Raw genomic sequence first — 13,302 nt, 5'->3', positions numbered from 1 at the left:
TCAGACATTTAAATGACTGAGCAACCCAGGCACCCCTAGTGTGGTCTTCCTAGTTTTAAAATGTTTCATTAATGCAAAAATGGTCTCTGTCTTACTTTTTTTTTTCTTTATGTTTACTTATCCATGAAAGAAGATACATTTATCCAGCATCAGGGATGGTCCTTAATTGCCTTCTGGCCATGCCCTTTCTCTAAGAGAATTCTCCTTTTTTATCTAATAGTGAATCCCATATTTTTGTGTGCAGTCCGTAGCAGAAATCTAGTAGGAGGTAACTTACTGTGGTTTTAAACCTGGACGTCATGGGAGCATCTCCTGCTCAATTACTCGTTTCTCAGATTTTGAGAGCCACTTGCAATTATTCTTCATAACCTAGACATATGACAGCAGCGTAACTGTCCAAGGGTAAACAGCTTCCAGGAATCTTTCAGTCTCCATTTCTTGGGCTAGTATTCAATCACAGGTTTTGTGGTGTATCTGTTTTCTTCTTAACTTTCTTATTATGCCTTTTTCTCCTTTCTGATACAGGATGCAAAATATGTGCTGATGTCCTTTATTGCTTTGCTTATTCCAGTAACACTGTGTTATGTGACAATTATTCCCATATTGTAGCATGTCAGACTCTTTTTTTCCACCGCTGTGAAAAAAGATATTTGTTTTTGTTTTGGCAAGTTTTCAAGGATGTTTTAATGAGAAGTCAAACAAGAGTTACTAGACTGGAGAATCTTTAGTCCTGAAGTTCGTCTAAGTTTTTGACAATCTAACATTTGTGCTCCTGACAGGTGTTCAGAATTTCAGCATAAGTCCATCTGTCTATTGCCACAAAAGGTGTTGTACAAGGCACCAGTAGAAAAAGCAGACAAATAAAAGCAGATTTATCCAACAGTACTACAAACACTAGGAACCATATGCTCCCTAGAATAAATAGCATTAACTATCCCAGGAGCATTTCAATTTTTACATAGTGAGCCTAATATCATGGAGTAAATGCTAATTGTTACCTCCCCCCTGTGGAAGTTGGGTACTTGTAAGTTGTGGCTTCCTACAATGTCCAGTTTTTCTGCCTAAATATAAGGCTGTTATTAAACTTCATCATATCTTAGGAAATAAAGCACATCTTTTGACCATAGTAATAAAATCAGTCTATTTAACTTTTTTTTTAATGTTTACTTATTTATTTTGAGAGAGAGAGAGAGAGAGAGCGAGCACATGAGCAGGGGAAGGACAGAGAGAGAGGGAGAGAGAATCCCAAGCAGACTTTGTGCTGTCAGCGCAGAGCCCAACCTCGTGAGATCATGATCTGAGCCGAAATCAACAGTTGGACGCTTAACCCACTGAGGCACCCCAATTTTGCTTTTTGATAGTGCAGTAAGATTAACTGTCACGACACCAGAGAACTTCATACTGATGCAAGTCTTGGTTATGCTCTTCTTTTGACTGTAACTGGGAAATTAACTTTATCAATATAATTTGCAATTTGCAAAATGAGGATATTCACTTGTGAATTTGTTTCCCAAATTAAAGTAAATCATATACAATATTGAAAAATACTTCATATATCAAAATGTGTATATAAATGTGTAGCAATGTCAGTGGCAGAAATTATTTTGCCAATATTAAGTATATTTATCATAAAATTAAAATGAGCAATTAATTTAGACCTATCCATTTTCTCAAAATATAATTTTATAGTTCTGCATTTTTACTGTAAACATTATAGGCCAACATTTCTATTATTAAATGTAGTTCCTAACATAATTGTAAACTTTTAAATGCAATTATATGAGGGAGACTTTCTGAATATTATTTTTTCCCACTTATTCTAAATCATAGAATGTTTTAAGGAAGATGTGTAAAATACAGCTTTGGCAAATGATTTTTTTAAATAGTAATAAATATTAAATAAGAATAATGTTTTGGGGGCGCCAGGTTGGTTCAGTCAGTTGTCTGAGTCTTGATATCTGCTCAGGTCGCGATCTCGCAATTGTGAGACTGAGCCCCCTGCTGAGCTCCACATTGAGCATGGAGCTTGCTTGGGACTCTCTTTCCCTCTCTCTCTCTTTCCCTCTCTCTCTCTCTCTCTCTCTCTCAAGATAACTAAATAAAAATTTAAAAAAATAATGCTTTCTATAAACTTAGCTTGTTGTTTATGCCTTTACTAAATAAATGCACTGTAGAAAACATTATAGAAAAGTATAAAAATTCTATGTGGGGATTTTTCTCATCTATATACCTCATACCTACTCATTTAATGTACTGAACTTTTTATTTTGTGTGGGTGTATGGGGTATAACAGGGTTGGAGGTAGTTTGAGTATTTGTTTTTTTTTTTTAATCAGACACAGATCCCTGAAATCACTAGTACTTGACTACTTTCCACTCCTTTTTATTTTTTCTGAATGAAATATATATATATGTAAATTGTCTTCATTGTGCATGTTTGCATATATCAAAAGATAAAAATAATTTCTTAGGTGGGAATAATATATACATAAATATGTCCAAATAATTTCCTTCATCATAAAAAATTCAGAATACTATATTTTCATTATTTCTTTTCATTATTTTTCTCTCATTTTGTCTTTAATGTGTACATTTATATCTTAAAAAGGCCATGTATGTAATTGTTAGGATATAACATAATTATAGATAACCTTTATTGGGTGCTAACTATGTTTATATAAACATTATTTAATTTTATTTAATCTTTACAAATATTCAACATAGGAGTAAATATCAGCATTAGAATTTCCCACATAATGAAATGAAGAATTAAAATGAAAATCTTACTTGATTAAAATTACATAGTTTGTAATTTGTAGTGCTGAGATTCAAACTCAGGCAGATAAACTCAGTGAATACACTTCTTAACACCATGCCATTTGCTCTCCCAAGTACGTTTTGATGACAGCTAAAGACTAGAAAGTACATGAAAATAGTGTTTCACTGCCCTAGCATCTTTATGGAAGAAAAAAAAAACACTGCCACTCTATAAATGATATATTTATGTCACAAGATCTTTAGAGAACCATTCCTCAATTCCTTTCTTTACAACTATAAAAGTATACTTTCTTTTTAAATTTGTGGAATGAAAACATATTTCACATCATAGGTTACAAGAAGATTCATCAGATAATTAGTGCAAATATTTTTATATTACAGTAAACCATCTAATTATTTGAAAACTAATATTGGGAAATAATATATTTTATTGTTATCATTATTATTATTATTACTATTATTTCCTTGAGTTCTTCTTTGTTCCCCATAGTGTCAAGTTCACATTTCTAAGTTGTTCTTATCCAGTTGAGAATATGGTATATCAATAGATTAACTTATTTTTCTCCTTATCTAGTGTATTATCTACTTAAAATGACTGCTATTATTTAAAAAAAAAACAACTTCTAACAGAAAGTGCATACCAGAGTTCCAGAAATATGATTGTTCAATTAATGTCTGCAAAATAAACTCACATGTATACAGAATTTCTAATAATACAAATAATATCTACGTCATTGTTATGTGTCATCTTATTTCCTAATAAGTATATATTTTTTTTGAAAAGTTAAACCTTTCTGGAATATATCATTGAAAAATAGAGAGAACTTAAGTATATTAATCTAGCACACTCTTGGACAAACTATATCTATATCCTGAGTTAGTGGTATATTTCTTTATAAAAGAATATGCATGGTTGAAATAGCATTTTAAAAAAATCAATATTTTAAGAAAATATATACTACTTTAATAAAACTGTGCTCATTATGAGACTAAACCACATTTTAATAAAGCCACACTAAAATAAGACTTGAAGTTTCTTTAAAGATCACTAGAAGAATTAACTATATTATTTATAAAGTACAGTGAGTAACTTGTGGGGTAGTTATAGACCATTTTGAGTAATAGTTAATTTAAGTAACTCAGTCTCCATAAAATTATGATTCAGTAGACAATATAATTCCAATAATGCAACATCAGGTGTCAAAATGAAAATATTCAGCTTTCTTAAAAATATTAAAAAAGGATACATCATAACTTAACCTTTAGGATTTCACGAAGGTTTTTTTTAGGAAAAAAAATCCCTTTAGAAAGATGGAAAGTAAATGGGACTTGGAAAGTCATGATATATTTGTGATAGCAGCAATGAAATGAACAGATGAAATATCTTCAAGAAAAAAAAATCCTCCAAAAAATAAGATCAAATGAACAAATTCTCAGGTGTGGAACAGAAATAAATTCAGGTGCATCATCCAAAAAGATCAAAGTAAAAGAACTCTCTAAGTAAGCAGAGTGATATTTTTGTTTGGTTGCCATAACTTTCCTGGTAACTTGTCAGTCTTAATAAGAAAGAAAGTGTAGAAATCTCTCTGTATGACACAGAAACATCACTCCTAAACCTGAAGCAAAGTCACATTGAGCAGCAGTTTTCAAAAGAACTCAAGAAAAGATCAGAAGCTTTGGTCATATTGACTCTGCAGATTTAATGAAAAACTTGCCTATAACATAGTGTTCAAAATCTAAGAAAAAAGCTTGAGGCTTGAGGATATTATATTTTTCAGAACATGTATTATTTTGGTCAACTGAAAGTCTCCATAAATTATGAGTTGGGTAATTGCTCCCAGGCATATCTCGGTGCAAACAAATAAAACCCTATTCCAATAATTCAGAAATGCTATGCATTGGATTACGTTCTAAGTCCCAAAAAAGTATTTTCTATTATAGAACCAACAAAACTACAAATAAAATTTTAGAAAGAAAACTCTTGCTTATGTATGTTTTACAGTGCGTTTTGCAGAAAATTGTTGTGTGGATAATAAAGTATTTTGAAAAATTAGCTATTCTTTATTACTCTAATGCATGTGCAAATAATGTTTGATTTATAAAAATTCTGAAGTTAGATTGTTATTAATTATAATTATACAGAGTTTCCCAGAGATTCTAATTGGTTGAAGTTTTCTTGAATTATTGTTTTTACCTCTTTTCTGGTCAAAATATTGACTTTGGCATTATCTCCTAGTGAATCTCAAAAACATACGATTATCAAAACTAAACATAGTTTCTCTCCTAGACTAATATATGTATATTATACTTATAAAACTATTTCAGAATACCCTCAAATAAATCTTGACTGAATAGGAACCAGCCTTTTCCATAAAACTATGTACCAATTGAGGGGCGCCTGAGTGGCTTGGTCGGTTAAGTATCCGACTCTGGCTCAGGTCACGATCGCAGTCCGTGAGTTCGAGCCCCGCATCGGGCTCTGTGCTGACTGCTCAGAGCCTGGAGCCTGTTTCAGATTCTGTGTCTCCCTCTCTCTCTGACCTCCCCTGTTCATGCTCTGTCTCTGTCTCAAAAATAAATGTTAAAAAAATTAAAAAAAAACTATGTACCAATTGAATTCATTATGTATAAATAAATTGTAGCTACATAAAATCCATCTTCAGCCGTGTAACTGACAAAAATGGAAAACAAAAACAAAAACAAACCTCTGCTAATGGTGATGCAGTAAAAAGGACACTATTAAATAATGCTAGAGAAAATGGAGCTGTATATCCATTCTTCAAATGCAATCTGTCAGTACATCTGTCGGCAATATAAGTTATGATAGGACATAAAAGCTTGTGGCATTCCAATACTACTCCTGGAAACAGTAATAAAGTTGGATAAAATATTAAAATCCCCTTGTTAAAGATATAAGAGAACTATGTAAACAGTAAGAACTAGAAGGGCAAAGAGTTTGCATAGTGAAGAATCAAAGAAAAGTTAAGCTAAACTTCTATAGCTTTTTCTTTCATGAAAATCGGTGAAATGTAGAAAATGCAAGAGATTAAAAAATGTGTGCTTTGCCTGGTCCTGGACTGCTGCTGAAGGACAGTTAAAACTGACAGAGCTTTTCATGGTTCTGTGGTGTTAGAATAAAGAAATTGATGACTGGATAGGTACTAAACCCATAGTCATTTCCCCTAAAGAAAATCTACCAAATCCTGAAAACAGGAGCAAACAGCTAAGACAAACACCTCTAAAAATAGGCTGAATGTTATCAAGCAGCTTATGGGAGTAAGAACACAGAAAATGGAGGTTGGAACTTGATTGCAAAAACCCTCAGAAAATCAGATTTCAGCTGAAATGTGTAATCCCAGACAAAGATAGTGGCATGTAAACCAGAATTGGAGAGAACGTTGCCAAATAGCACAACTCTATTCCTGATTAATTTAAGGTAACATCTACTTAACAAACAACAGGGTGAATCCTCTCCGAATGAATGTCGCTTAGAGTCTCTACAAGAAGTATAGACACATCTGTCAAGCAAACAAAAATGATTAGGCATGCAAAAAGAGAGAAAAAAAATTGAAAAGCAAAAGAGAAAAATATTCTTAAAAATGACTATAGACTAGATTATAAAGGCATTATGTAAGCTCCTGTCATAGCACAATGCTTATAAGAACGGTATGTATATCAAGCGGAAAGACAATAACCCCACCCTCAAGTATATGTGAAATGTGGGCTACATATATAAAATCATAGTGTAAACTATTATAATTTTTATAATGTGTTATTTGCCAATGGATTGAAAAATTGTCCATCAGGAGATACCAAATTACAACAGATCCATCCATTAATGACCAACCCCTGAGTTATTACAAATGTGAAACCTCAGTGTAGAGAAGAGTTGCTTATCTTTCAATTATTATTTAATTATTTTTGGATTTTATTTTCTTTTTTTTTTTTAATTTTTTTTTTCAACGTTTATTTATTTTTGGGACAGAGAGAGACAGAGCATGAACGGGGGAGGGGCAGAGAGAGAGGGAGACACAGAACCGGAAACAGGCTCCAGGCTCTGAGCCATCAGCCCAGAGCCTGACCCGGGGCTCGAACTCACGGACCGCGAGATCGTGACCTGGCTGAAGTCGGACGCTTAACCGACTGCGCCACCCAGGCGCCCCTGGATTTTATTTTCAATAAACAGTTAACTTTAAATTCATCTATAAAAAAACAATATGCTTTCTTGATGCATAAGAAACAATTTCTGATTGAATATCAAAATATGAACGATAAAAAGTTGTTTCTAAGATGTAAACAGAAAATATTCTTATAACTTTAAGGTAGCTATATATTCTTTCAGAAGGGTCCAAGTAGTGCTAACTAGAGGGACAAAAAATAACTAGGAGAAAATTAGTTTTAAGAATTTCTACTTATTAAAAAAAAAACACTATTAAATAAATGAAGCATTAATCAAATACTGAACAACTTCTACAAAATTTTAAGAGCATAACAATGAATAAATGAATCATATACTTGACCACATACTTTGAAAAGGATATTCAGTCACTAATTCATAAAAGTGAAACTGTACTGAGACATTCCTATGTAGTTACCATAATGGCTAAAAGGAAAACAAATAGGCAACTGTAAATATTACCAAGGATTTGCATAAATTGAAATTTCCTACAGCACTTTTGAGAGAGTAAATTGGATAATTTAGCTTGGATAACTGTTTGGTAGTATCTACAAAATCGGCTATATGCCTATGTATGGCCAAGGAATTTCCCTTCTCGGTATACGCTAAATCAAAATTTGTGTATATGTTAACCAAAGGACATGAAAAAAGAAAGTTCATGAAAGTACTCTTATAAATAGAAAAAATTGTAAAGCACTCAAATGTCCATCTACAGTTTATGGATAAATCAATTTTGCCATAGTGATTTATTGGAATAATATACATTAATGAAAATGAACATGATACAAAGGAACATGATACACGATACACAAGAAACATGGGTAAATATCTCCAACACAAATCAAGCACAAATATCACAGAGTAACCAGACCTAGATGTACATTTACTGCATGAGTTTACTTACATAATTTTTAAAAGCATGCGTAGATAAACTATGATATTAGATGTCAGGAAATTAATTAACCTTGTGTAATGATTGGAAGAATCATAAGGAATCTTCAGACTTGCTTACAGTGTTCTTTCTCTTGATCTGTGTGATTACCTGGGAATGTTTATTTTGTGGCACAAATGAAAATATGTATTTATCTTTTGTTTCATTTTATTAGTGTCAGCCAAATTTTACTAAAATAATGCAAGTGTCATTCAAATCAACAACTCAACTTTTAGGAGTAACTTCCAATTGATTCCATAAAAATCACCTCTGTTTCTCTAACAGACCCACTCTATAAGAAATGTGAAAGGAAATTCTTCAGGCAGAAGGATAGTGATACTGATGGAAATACCTATCTGCGTACAGAAATAAAAGCACTGGAAACAGTAAATACATAGCCAACCATATGTGTTTCCCTTCTGGTAATTTAAATCTCTTTAAATATAATTGCTTGTTTAAACAAAACCAATTATTATACAGTGCATATGTGTAAACGAAATGTGTGATAGAAGTACAGAGGTTATGGGGTGGGGTGTAGGAATGAATGTATACTATTGTAAAGTTCTTATCTATATGTGACATGGTATAATATAACATTGGTAGACTGAGAAAAGTTAAAGATGTATATCTCCAACTCTAAATCAACAACTACTACAACAAAAGATTATAATGAGTAAGCCTGTGATTGAGATAAAAAGGAATACAAAATATTCAATTTATCCATAAGGAAAAAAATGAAAAAAAATCAAAAGGTGATAAAAATAGAAAATTGATTTAAGAGTAACCATAGCAGTAATCACATTAAATGTAAGTGATCAAAACATCCCATTTAGAAGTCAGACATTGTCAAACTAGATGAGAAGCAATATTCTAGCTTTACATACCTACCAAAACACACTTTAAGTGTGAAACACAAATAGATTAAAATAAAAGCTTGGTAAAAGACTTACCATGGTAAAACTAACAAAGCTAAAATGGCTAGATTAATACCAGATACGGCAGATTGTAGAGACAAAATATATTACCAGGGATAAAGAAGCTCATTGAATAACGACGGACATAATCAACTCATTAAAAGGATATAACAATTTTACCATTTACATCCATAGCAACAAAGCTTCAAAATACATGAGGCAAATTCTGATAAAACTCTAAAGAAAAATCAGTAAATCCAAAATCATAGTTGGATATTTCAATAGCCCTCTCTCAATAATACATAGAACAAAAAGCCAAAAAACCAGTAAGATTTAGAAGTCTTGACCAACACTATTAAACAACCTGGCATAATTGACTTTATAGATGATACCAACAAACAGCAAAAAAAAAAAAAAAAAAAAAAAAAAAAGAAAAAAAAATCCAAATGCAAGCAGAACACTACCATATTCTGAAACATAAAAAAAGCTTTAATAAATATCAAAGAATTCAAATAATAAAATATATGTTCTCTGACCACAATGTGATTAAATTAAACATAACATTAGAAATTAGAAATAAATCACAGACATATCACTAAAACATTGCCAAGTATATGGAAACTAAATAAAACACTTCTAAACAAGCTAAATAAACACACTTTCATCCGTGGGTCAAAAAGAAAACTAAAGGGAAATTAGAAAGAATTTTGAATTGAATGAAAATGAAAACTAACACATCAAAATCTGCAGTCTACACAAACTGGTAAATTGCACTGCATCAAAAGTAAGAATTCTGGTATCCGCCAAGCCCTATTAAGTGAATGAAAAGACACCGACTGGGAGAAAATATTTGAAAATCATATATGTGATAAAGGTCTTAGACCCCAAGCACTTAAAACAAATAAACAAACATAAAACTTAAAGTTCAATAATAAGAAAACAACATAATTTTAAAAAATGGAAAAATATTTGGACGGACTTTTCTTCGCTTGCCATACAGATGGCAAATAACCACATGGGAATGTGTTCAACATCAGCAGTTATTAGGGAAATTTAAATTAAAATCAAACCCCTATTAGAAAGCTAAGATTCAAAACACTAACATATCAAGTGTTTCTGAGGCTGTAAAGCAGCTTGAACTCTCATGTGTTGTTAGTGCAAATGTAAAATCATTTGCACAGAGGAAAATGATCTGGTAGGTATCTTAAGAACTTAAATAAGCCATTCCATTACTGGGTGTTCATCACTCCCACCACAACAAACATATATGTTCACACACAGATTGGAAATTCAGTATTTTTAGATATATAGCAGCTTTGTTTGTAATAGCTTCAAACTAGTAACAACCAAGCTTTCATCAAATAAATTGTGGTATTTTCATACAATAAAATACTACTCAGTGATAAAATGAACAATTCATATCCTCAACAATATGGGTGCAACTCAAAATAACTGTGTTAGAGATAGAAACTGGTGACAGAAAGCAGGTAATTGGTTGCCTTCAGACAGTGAGAAGGGCAAGCAGGAAGGATTACAAAATAGCAAGAGAAAACTTTTGGAGATGACGGATATTTACTACCTTAATTGCAGTGATGGTCTGATGGATAAATACATATGCCAATATCATCAAATTGTACATTTTAAGTACATTTTATTGTATGTAATTATACCTCCTCCTCAAAGTTGTAAAAAAGTAAGCCAGCCATCTGCATGTTAGATTTAAGTACAGTAAGATATATTACTTAATTGTTACTTGTTGCAAAAATAAATAAATGATAAATGATAAATGATAGATAGATAGATAGATAGATAGATAGATAGATAGATAGATAGATAAAAGAGAGAGAGAGAGAGAGAGAATTAATAGATAGGTAAAATTACCTGAGGGGGCCAACAATAAGGAAATATTTTAGTAAACTCTGGTTTAGCTAAATCATTATATCTTATGTTGTCCCTCCATGAATGAACTAGATGTTTTGTCTTTTAAATGAGAAAAATCAAGATGCTGATATTGCTATAAAGTGTGAACTTTTTTTAAAATGACAAAAATCACCGTGTACATTAATATATTTTTATTTCATTGTAAGAATATGAAGAATGCTATAGAAGTATTTAAAATGGGTTATTAACCATGGCTGCCTTCTGGCTGATGAGAAAGTTGCAGGCCAACAAAAAAACTCAAAGTAAAAGAATGATCTGCAAAGTAAGTTGAAATGATTGTTGGTTAAGTCTCCCTTGCTTCTCACACCTATAATATTTGAGAGTTAACTTATTCATGTTAATTTATTTGTTGTTGCAATTGTGCTTCTGGTTCTCCAAAGAGGATCTAGCCTATAAGTGTTTTACTTACAGTATATAGTCATGTCTTAGAAATTTTGGTCCTCAGACTTCTGCCGGGTCTTACCTTGGCAATCTCATGCCATTGACAATCTAGCACATCTTGATTTGGAAAGGAAAGCCACTGTCACAAGTAGCTCCTCATTTTTGGCTGTGTTGAGATGTCAGTGTCTTCCCCATCACCACCTCACTCTTTTCTCTTTATGCATATTCATACATGCAAACTACGTCCACACACACACACACACTCTTTAGAAAACATATCATCCCTTCAGTCTTGTGATTTCATTACTCTGTAAGTGGACACCTTTGATGTTTTTAAGACTTGCTTTAAAAGACTCTTTTCATTTCAAAATAAAATTGTTACCGACATAAAGACAGACAGAAAATTTTGGAATTTAAATGCAAACATACCTGACACTAATCTTTCAAATAACACTTATAAAATGTCCAACAAATAGAAGTTAGAATCACTTATATTTTCCTTTTTATTTTCTGCCTAGAAATTTTAGTAGAGAATCGTGATGTTTATAATTAAAAAATGGAAGGAACCATTTTACTTTTAGTGACAAAATGTGCAGTTCAAATTAAAATTTCTGGCCCTACTATCTCCTCCTGTTCAATAATACATCTGACTAATTGATGCAATAAAGAGATCCAAATATATAACACCATTAATTATATATATGTGTGTGTGTGTGTGTGTGTGTGTGTGTGTGTGTGTGTGTGTGTATACATATATATGTATCCATATATACTGTGTATGTGTGTATGTATATATATGTTTTTTATGGTATTTTCTTTTTCTTCCACTTCCTCACATTTACTTTTCCCATCAAACCTTTCTTCTCCTTTTTCTTGTCTGTTACCTTTCTACAACTTCTGTACACTGAAGGAGATTTCAGTATACTTCTCAACCATCTTCATGGAGAAAAAAAAGAAAAAATAACTTTATATCATTATTTAAGCAAAATTGTTACAAATTTGATATGTTGAATATTCTTTGAAATTCTGCATTAATTATGGATGATATAAATGTAGGCATTACAGAAGATCCCTATAGAGTCCTTTAAATCTTAGTGTAAGCTATATAAGATCAGACTGGAGGCAGCCCAAGCTTTGAAAAATATTGAGAGGTTTTTAAACTAAAAATTTTTTTTAAACTATAATTCCTGTCAAAAAGTGGTGCTCCTCTCACATCTCTCTTATCCAATTAAAGGCTTATATGGTAACACAAAGCAACTAGTAACCAAGTTACCATTACTAAGCACAAATTCATTACAAATCAGAACCTTTAACTAACTTGAACTCACAATTTGCTCATAGTGAAAAAATAAGGAACAGAATTTAGAATCTCACTTACATTTGCATTTCTGAAAATCAGGCACCCTGAAGTGGTACTATGTAATTTTCTAAAAATATTTATTGTGTTCAAATAATTGGTATAGTTCATTGCTCATATTAATTTTCAAAGAATTGTAAACAAAACCCATCATTGTTAATTAATTATGAGTGTTCCAATCATATTCATTTTCTCTTTATTTTCAAGAAAGGTATAGAAGCTAAATTTTACATGCTGTTTCAGATTGGATCAGAGAAATAAAACCATCTCACAGGATGTTGCTTATACGCCTGTCTCATGGAAAAATGCCAGGAAGCTTTGTAGATGAGAGAGAAGTTTTGCAAATAAGGCTTGTAAGTTTCTCAGTATCAAGAATTGTGAGTCTGTTGAAAATGTTCTCCAGCCTCCCCTACGATGATAAATGGCAAAGTGATGGTGCATACAATGGCAGGATGATCAGTAGCCTAAAGAAGCACAGGAATGTAGTAGGTCATCATTTCCATTTTTATTAGAATTCTTTTTTTCCCCAGAGCATCATTCCTTTCAGCATTAGCCAAGTTGCTTTTGAGCTCTAAGTCCTTGAACAGATATAATTTCCATGTCACCCAGCATTCCTTTTGTGAACTTTTACAAAATTTAATCCAGTAATATTTTTAAAGTGCTACCACACATTTATTTTCACTTAAACAATCATATACAAAGACCAGAATATACAGATAATTTTTCTTTAAAATGTATAAGTAATTATGGGTCATCTTCAAGTTGATTGAAACAAGGGTCTACTTTAAAAAATTTTTTTTAACTTTATTCATTTTTGAGACAGA

Source organism: Puma concolor, chromosome B1 (genome assembly GCF_028749965.1).
Source record: "Puma concolor isolate L17-30 chromosome B1, mPumCon1.1.hap2, whole genome shotgun sequence".
Classification (NCBI taxonomy): domain Eukaryota; kingdom Metazoa; phylum Chordata; class Mammalia; order Carnivora; family Felidae; genus Puma; species Puma concolor.
This window is presented reverse-complemented; position numbering follows the sequence as displayed.